Source organism: Penaeus vannamei, chromosome 9 (assembly GCF_042767895.1).
Source record: "Penaeus vannamei isolate JL-2024 chromosome 9, ASM4276789v1, whole genome shotgun sequence".
NCBI classification, from domain to species: domain Eukaryota; kingdom Metazoa; phylum Arthropoda; class Malacostraca; order Decapoda; family Penaeidae; genus Penaeus; species Penaeus vannamei.
Window position 1 is genome coordinate 32609038 of NC_091557.1, and position 10000 is coordinate 32619037.

Here is a 10000-nt window from a genome sequence, read left to right on the forward strand (position 1 = left end):
GGCAAGTTGGGTTTCATATGTATTTGTCAAATATAAGAGAGAAAGATTTGTGTATGAAGAAACTTGTTTGATATGAAATGGAAGAGCCTGTTTACCATATGTGGTTTGAGTAGATTCTTAAGTATAATGTAGGCAGAAATGAGACGAAAAATGTTATGATCTAAAATAATCAACTTTCATTTGAATACAAAAATCACAACTTGAAAAAATGATAAATTTTATTAGTTTGGTATTTATCAAATCTTTATATCCATAACTTATCTTTTTAAAAAGATAGTTTATGAGGATGGTTGATAACTATATTTCTTTGTGTAATATTACAGGATTCAATTAAAGGATTCAATGTTAAAATCTTTTCTTATCAACCAGTTATGTCATAATTTTCAAATTACATTCAGTGTATCAGTTACCAAAAATAAAGAATAGAATTTAGTGTATGTGATATCTTTCACCCAATTCCTCTGGGAAAATATGGTGTTCACTGTAGTAGTTTTGTAAAATGCCTTAGCACATAGATGGAGCTGCAAGTGCTTACTTGTTTGCTTGCTTGTTGGATTTCTTGGCTCTTGACCAGCATTATAAGGCCATGTTAATGCAGCCAGCCAAGATCATTAAGCCAATGGATCCTATTCATTATTTGAATTTAGATAAAGTCATAAAGTTTTGTCTTCGTATGAAAAGTGACGATATACTATCTTTTTTATCATCTGATAATAGATTTGCTGTTGTAAAATCTTTGTTTTTTATTTAGAAATAATTTTTAATATCTTGTCCCACGGGTATTTTTGGAGACAATAGCCTCCGTCTCGCTGCCAGGGAGACGCCCAGTTGAAGATGATCTGCTCCGAGGAACACAAACTAGATGAAGTCCTAACAGGAGCTACCTGGACGAGGTGTGATCCAGAATGTGAATTGGTATCATCCTCCTTACGTTGCTGCTTTTGCTGGGTTGATTCAGCAATTTGTATAATTGTATTAATTCTTTAATCTGATTCATTAAGTCTTTAACTGTTTCCTTTAATTCTGTAATTTCCTTTAACCACAAACTCCTGGCAATACTGTGTTGTTAGTTGCTGCTGAAGCGTAAGAAGTAATGGGTTTGCTGGTCAAACCCTTCAACTTTCCTTTTGGCTTCAAGGTAACTAACACCATGACCACACATGTATGCTAATATTTCAGTCTCTTTCAGGCTGCTGCACTTAGCAGAGCCAGACTGATGGGGACCTCCACAGTTCGCACACTTGAGTGTTCTCGGTATATTCAGGGGTGTCATGAGCTTCAGCACATTTACCACTAGTGAATTTATTGATATCCTTACCAGTGCATTGTAATGAGGTGTTTCCAAATTTTTGTCCAATATAATGCATGAGTTTTTGAATATAAGATTTTGCTTGAACACGTTCATATGCAATATCGAGATTTTACTCAAGGAAAAAGTAAAGAAATGACAGTTTTTGTTCATACATTCTCGTCTTTCAAGAATTTCACTTTCATCCATTGCCCATTTCAGTGAAAGATTACTCCCTTGCAGATATTTGGGCCAACAAGAATATTTATTTTTACCATGAAATCATGAATCTGCTTCAGTTTCAGCATGTCGTTAATCTGGGATTTGAACCACACTTTAACTAGGTGGCTACCATCTCGCAATTTTTGGACAAAATCAAAGTCGCAGTCCACTTGATCATCAAGAACCATTTTGATGATGAAAAGGTTAACACCCATCTGACAGCCCAAAATCTTATATTCTTGGGAGGGATAGCAAAAATTGGTCGCTCTCGTTTGTCAGTGGCAGGAGTTCCACTGTTCATAGTCATCTTGGTCTTAGGACGGTCCTGGGTTGTCCCTTCTTAAGGACAAGGGGTAATTGCGGGAGCAATCACAATGGGTATCGGACCAAGTCCGATCCATGGGCCCTTGCCCTTTGACCTAAAGGGACTAATGATAATGATCCCCCAGTAGAAGCCTGCTTGCGTCCTTTCGTACCCAAGGCGGATCGAGTTGCGTAAGACACCTCTTTACCACCGAACTTGCTAAGGTGAAGGGGGGCAAATCGATGCCCATCCCTCTAGCGAATGCAGAAGCCCGCAAGGTAACTCTTGCAGGCTCAGGGAAATCACATTAACAAAGAAAAAGAACTCATAAAAAAAGGCTGCTCCAGACTACAGGGCCTCACAACCCAGGAGTGTCACCTGCAAAATCAATTATCGACATTAACGGCAACATTAGATACCAGAAAATATTTTTGAAAATCAAAGGAATGGATAAAGAAGTGAGAGAGAGCACTCCTAATTGATTCAATGGTGATTTGGTACTTATGGAGCCATCTGTGTGTTAAATATATTACTATATTAAATACTATGGGCATGGAATTTCCGCTCATGCCATCTCCGGTGGCTTGGAGTTAATGATAATTGTGATTGGTTGAAATAATTGTACAAATATGTACAAGAAAGAAAAGAAATCAGATGAAGAATGTGGTGTCGAAATGTTATAAAAATTTAGATTAAAAAAATAACAAAAAATTTAATTTCCATGCAACAGGTTTCTAAATAAAATAAATGCACCTAAAGACGCAGTCACACTAATGTTCCATACCAGTTAGTCCCTGCTAAACTGTTATCCCATCCTGCGTTCTAGGACCGTGATACCGAAAACGTTGGCCTGCGAAAAGCCCCTGCGTCAAGTCCTACAATATATAAACAATGTGGTTATGCCACTCTTAAAGGAAGCAGCACACTGTGTATACGTTAGTTTTTTCTTAGAAGAGACAGCCAAAATTATAATATTGTCAAGAAACACTGAAATATGTGCAAATATGTGGATATTCCTGTTGTAGACGTCTGTTAATATCGGTCATATTCGTCCTTTTTCGCTATTGCTGATGGCCTGTCGGAAATTTCTCACCAAGTTTTCTCGTCTTTAAACCTTGAAATCATGTTTAAGACAACCACTCCATGCAGCTATTGAGCAATTAGATGGTGTATCACTCAGAACAACTTTTATTCTAAGAGTAATTTAAGATTAAACATTTTTGGCTATTATGATGATGATGTGACATCACACCAGTTCCAACTGCTATTTTTTAAAGGAAACAAAACATATTTCAAGGAATAATGTTGGCATTGGACATTACATTGTAATGTTTCCTAACTTTCTAACAAAATTTTGATGGCTGATGTTAGTTGTAAGTGAAAATATTTGTGAAATATTATGAACCCATCACAGGCTTCATTACAAAGAAAAAGTATTCTTTCGACAGATCATTTGATATTATGCATGGTTTGCATTCCATGGACTATCGAGGTGTACTGTACCAGCTAGAACTGTGGAGAACTGTACCTGTTATTTGTTCACTCAAATAACGGCACCTGAATAAAAGGGCAAATCCGACATAGAGGGCAGAGCCAATGATACTCAAGACCATCTCTGTTTCTCTAATGCTTGAGAAGCACATCATTAGGAACATTGATATAGGCACTTGAATTGAATCTTATCATAACCATGCTACATTTTGGTGAAAATAAGGAAGAGTGATAGCACACTTAAATACAAGCAAGAGTGGCAGCACTTCACAAAGTGTGGGGGATGTCTCCATCAATATTCCATAGACAAAGAAAATAGTTTGATGAAAAAAAAAAATTAATAAAAATAAAAATAACTAAATGAATGGAGAGATGGCAACACCAAAGCAGTACACACCTACATAATGCCAGTTAAGCAGTATAAATGCTATGTGCATTTATGGTGGAATACCTGGCCTTCGGACATTTACCGGGCTAATTCCGAAAACTGACCAGCATCGTGGCCCCTGTTGTCCTGTTGAGGAATGATAATTTCATTCCCAACTGGAGGTGATCGTATGCTGACCAATAACAGAAGGGAACCACAAGAACACGTTATTAATGAATCTACACACAGACGATTCTTCCATCATGCGTATTCCCAGCATTGCACAGTGATATATATACATGAATACAGGCGGCCAGGTCCCCGGGGCAAAGAACAAGGCCGGGCCCTCAGGGCCACATCCATTTTATGTGGGAAACGCCCAGTTTTCCTTTAAACTTTTATGTTAATATAAACTTTATGTTACACGAACTTACAATCAAGAATGTGTTACTAATATCACAAAACTTTTAAAATATCGCTAGTTTGGCACACGACTGAGGACATTTTTTTAATCACTTCCTTATTTTTAATCTTGGTAACGTTAACTACTGTAGCGTTGTTTTAGTATAAATACACCCTATAAATTTGTTGAGTTAGTTGTTCTTGGGCACAAATAAGCGACTACTGTAAATTTTACAGGCCCCGGGGTCGTTGCCCCGGCTACCCCCCCCCCCGCCCCTATCGGCGGTCCTGTATTTATGTATGCATGTAATACAGTATATAAAGAATTAGAAAGAATGTATAACCCAAACTTGAATATTAAAATGCAATGAACGGACTACATATACACAAGGATTTAGTTTTTATGTGTACTTGCACCAGATATACTACAGAGTATAACGGGAATCAATAACTTTTCTCTTTATGTAATTCAATATTAACAAGCAATTAAATTATTGTGCCATCAAAAGATGAGACAAAATCATGTATGTTAGGGGTTTAGATTTTCACTTACAGTTCATTTTTGAACGTACTATAAATAGAAATGAAATGTACAAACTTTCAATAACTATTAAATTTTTGTTGTCATTACTATTTCTAACAGCCTAAAAAAAACATCACATGTAAGAAATAAATTTAAATCCATTCGTTCAGTTCTCATTTTCTTATTTGAAACTTTAGCCTATTTTTATAACTCCCTTTCTTGAGGGTCGCCTCAAACATAAAGGAAATATAGATCAGACGAAAGATAAATGCAGCCTTCCATTAGTCCAAGACATCATTAAATGGTGGCACCAATGGAATTCGAATGCAAGTTTCTGAAGAGACTTGTGGAGCAGCAGTAGAGCTCCTTACCAGAGAGTGATAATGATTAAATGAAGTATTTAACTAAGAGCTTATTTTACATAAAAGAGCCGTCTGACTGAGACGATTTTGGTATCGTTAGATTCCTCTTACACTCTACTATCCACATATATATCGAAATTATTGCAGAAACACCACTCTTCTCCTGGCGGCCGCAGTTGTAACATCTCTCCCAGTATCCTCTCCAACGTGCTCCACTCAGCTACCGCGCGAGCTACGCTACCAACGACAACTGCTAACTCTCGACCCTTTCAAGGAGAGCCACTTCGTTCGGTTATCCTTCTCGTTCCGATATTGCCTGCGGTCGCCGGGGGGTGGGTCACTCCCGAGGGACATCTCCGGCTCGTGTTGCTCTTCTGAGCTTAGTGGGCGCCGATTGTCCTGCGTGACGGGATGCCTGATGCTGGGCAGTGTTGCCCGGCTCTCCTGGGGCTTTTGCTGGCGCTGCCTTCTCGTCGGCGGTCCGGGAGCGGGACCTTCTGCGGCGCCTTCTTCACCCCCTTCCTATCGAGTTGGACAGCGCCGGCTAGTACGACCGAGGACGGCCACTTTCCCGCTTGGTACCAGGCGTCGGGGCAATTGACGTGCCTGCTACGGACCTTGCGGTCCACTTCAGCTACGGCTGCAGGTTGGCCTCAGTGGCGACAGCGAAACCCGTTCCACCTTGAAATAAAAAGTGGTAAAAAAAAAAAGAAAAAAGCAGAAACACCCCCATTACCGAAATCTTGGCCCCAGTGGCAAGGAAGGGCTGATGCCCCAACCCCCTATACGGGAAATAAAGATTCCTCATGCCCATGGTAGAATAGAACGCACACAAACTGCATGTTAGGTGAACATAGCATTGTATAGCCTTAGACTTATAAGGTACTAATCTGATTGATTGCTGCCGATGACTTAAGAGGGTGCTCAGCCAATGGTGATAAAGGTGATGAAGACGTGCATAGCATCAAGGTTCACGGTGATCTCAAGCATGAAGTCGGTCACTCTGAGTAGTCTCATTTCTCGTCCAACGCGACGGATATAAATATGCAACCACGGCGGAGCCGCCAGCCCCATCTCATTGCTGTTGTGGACTCCTAGGTCTTGGTTTCCAGAAAGGAAACTCGATCTCAAGGCTACATTTTCACTCAATAGATGGCGACACAGTCAGTATAGGAAGTAAATGGGATATTTACTGCCATCTAATATCTGAAACTGTCATACGTCCTCCTAATATAAAATGTATCTTTACACTCTATCATGCTAGATCACCGCTATGCCCCAGGAACTGCGCACGACCCGCCGAGGAGATCGGGCCACCGCGGCCTCCAACGTTCATCTGGACTATCATACATTTTACTCTGTATACAATGCTGACTATGTCACAGGTCAGTATGCTGCTACTCTGGGCACATTCCATTACCCTTGTGATTGTCTAAAGCTCTAGCCGTACATACATATGGATTCTTTGTCTTCCATGGCGGGGGTTGGGGACAGCATATCCCCTGGGGATGTGCAAGCCCTTGCACTGTACCTTGTAGGGACTTATTCGTTTTGTATTAGAAGGTACAGTTTCGTTTTTACTGTATTATATTATTTTCCCGGGGGGGGGGGTCCATGCAATTTTTTTTTATATATTATTAGAGAGGGAGAGGAATCCATCATACCAAAATCGGCACAATCCGTTAGGCGGAACTAACGCGTAAAGTTGCCCAAAAATAAAGTAAATAAAGGGGAAAAAATGACGCCTAACACATTGCCAGGAGTATAGAAATAAATTTGATTTCACATAATCCCTGACTATATCGTTTCCTGAGGCACATTTACATAATTATACGGCATTATTGGTTGGGCTGCCTGTTGTTTGTACACATGCATAGCCATCAATATGGCTGACTTTTTATTATTATTTAAACGTATGATCAATAGACTAAATATTCTGGTCAAGTCTGGCTTTTGTGAAGGGGGCTCGCCTTTCACACACATGTATGATCAACTATTGGCGCGTCTGGGTCATATCTCATTCAGATTTCAGCAGGATAGCAAAAACATCCCCGTAGTTTCTGGGAAAAAAAATTAACAGTCACAAATAATAATTCATTTACTGCACGATACATATTTGGCTATGATTATTCATGTAATTCCATATATATTTTCTGTGTATTATACAGATATTGAGTATCTGTTTTCATGCAACTGCTGCACTAAATACTATCACTAAGCAATATTTTTGTTATCTGATTTCTTCAATACATTTATAATCATTGTGTCTTTATGCATGTATGATTGTGAATATGGCTTTAGATCAACTGCCCGATTACTCAAGCAATTGCTGAAGGTGACTTCAGTGGCTTTTGTCACTGAAACATCGATTGCGACCATGAAATCACATCATTAATTTGTCTGCTGCCAGTGAAGTTGGCATGGTTCTTATATTCTTTCGAAATTCAGATAATGCAAAAAGGTTAAAATAAGTGCGTTAGGATATATGCTTTGTAGTATAAGGAACTATAATAAAAAGTTTACAATACTGACGGCCACGTATGTCCTGGTTATTTGTTCCACAAAGATAAAAAGAAACAAAAAGGCATGACTACAGGGATACGGAAATTAAATTCATCTTGATACGCCACCAGGTTGCTACCCACTTCACAGCCCCAACAGCGGGCTGTTATTATCCTGTTGCTCCCCAGGACTCTTTTTTTATCAGCAATACTGACGCAACCACAAAGCAATTCTGCCGGCAAAAATTGCAGAAGAGACATTTGTTTGCAAGCGTTGTCACGGGGGTGGTCACTGTGAGGGATCTTTCTCTTCTCCGTGTTTATCATGTTCGACGTCGTGCACACAAGAATGAGTTTTGTACCTCTTTTTTCTTCAAACCTTTGGGCATAGATCTGTCCCCCGTTAATTAGAGACTATCCTCAATATATTATATACAAAGGATAATATTTTAGAAAATGGCGGATTATAAGAAACAACACATCAACATTCAAGCTAACAAATCTTAACGTAGCGTCGGCTCCCAAAGGCATCAACTGAGGGCGTCTGTGTTCCCATGCATCCTCCCTGGATGGCACTCCACTCAGTAGTTGTATTCCTCAGAGCCATTATCCGAGCTGACTTTCTGTTTTTTGGACGGTCTTCAGCCATTTCCATGCTGCGTGATCATTGCGCACAACAAGCTCTACTCCATATAGATAGGAGTGGAAGTGTGAAAATATCACAGTAGCCAGCAATTCCTTCTGCGTAACACTAGTTCTGTTCATTCATCATGAACTTCTGTAGTATGCTACAACACTATCCTTGTCATCTTTCACCACTGAGAGCACTGTCGCCGCTGGTGCTACAATCAAGAAGGTATGTGCACACAGTATCTGTAATTTTCAGCACCTGTGAACCAACCAAATCCAACCTTTGCCTCTCAAACACCCTCTGAATTCCTGGTCCCACAGGAATGGCACACCCGGCTGAGATGATAGAGATGTGTGGCAATCCTAGTAAAGTTCTTTATGGACATGCGGTAATAAGTACAGAAGCCGTCAATGCTCCTCACCTTACTTAGACACTGGCAAGTCATACACTGCCTTCGCCTTTTCAGGGTCAGGATTGATTCTCTCGCTGGGCATCATCTGCCCCCCAAAACGGCGTCTCCTTGAAGAGGGTGCACATTTTGGGATTGAGATTACTTCCTCCGCTGCAGCACAGCTTTTAGCTTCTCCAGCTACTCTTCAAAGCTGCTACTTGACACAATGATATCATATCGGAACATGAACATTATTACATGCTCCATCAATCTTTGAAAGGTGGCTGGAGAATAATGTAGTCCGAAGGGAATCACTCTGAACTGCCAAAACCCCCGCCCGAACGAGTTATCATATTTTTGTCCACAGATCCATCTGATGTTAACTGGACTTCAGGTCCAAATTGGAATACCAACTAACATCTAGAGTTCACGTTGTCGTTCATCTATGGTAAGGAGTATGAGTTTCATTGTTAAAGACCAGGGACTCGTTGACCTTTCTTGTACCAGAAACTGGGACGCTGCTTGCTGTATCTGGCGCTTGGTTGGTGCTTTCCTTCTGGGCATGTGCTTAATGGATACAAAGCTTGGCTAACCCTATACGTTCCAGATCTGCTCATCCCCTGCTAAACACATCTGCATACCCATACAGCATCCTATGTAAATGACTAGTTTGCACGACTGTTAAAGCCTCTACACTGTGCTGCAGGAGGTCTCACACGTTCTGGCACTTTGTCCTTGGTCACTTCCATGGCACTAACCTCCAGAATCTCGTGTTTGTCGGTATGAGTTGCCCTAGATATATATATTCGTCTGTATGTGTATGTGTGTATTTGTATATGTGTATATATATGTGTGTGTGTGCATGTATGTATATATCATCATCATCATCAGGGAGGCTGACGCCGGCGGGGCCGCATAGCCGCATACATCCTTTGTTTCCACCTTTTGGGGTCCCTCATGGTATGCCGCCAGGCAGGGACTTGGCCCATCTCAAGCTCCTCACGACAGGTTTGATCAATTTGCCCAAGCCATGAGCCAGGTGGCCGTATAGCCTGAGTTGGCGATCACAGATTGTTCAGGAAATAGGTCCTTTGCCAGTCTCACGGTGCAATCGTTGGTTGGACACGTGGTCCCGCCAACAGTACCCCATGATCTGGCGCAAGACCCTATTACAGAAGGCATCAAGATGAGACTCCAAGGCACAGGATAATGTCCAGGTTGTACTACCGTATAGCAAAACTGGCATTATCAGGGCCTTGAAAACACGTAGCTTGGTCCTTCTACACAGGTACCGGCATCTACAAATACTCTTGTCGAGAGAGTTCATGCCCCCTGCTGCCAGGCTAATCCGTCTGCTGACTTCTTGGTCTGACAGGCCAGAGTTATAAACTACACTACCAAGGTATGTAAAACTCTGTGACTTCAATGTACTTGCCGCAAGCACGTACCGACGGAACAGGTTCTCCTAGCAAGTCCCCAAAGTCCAGGATCTTGGTCTTGGTCCAGGAGCCCTCGTGA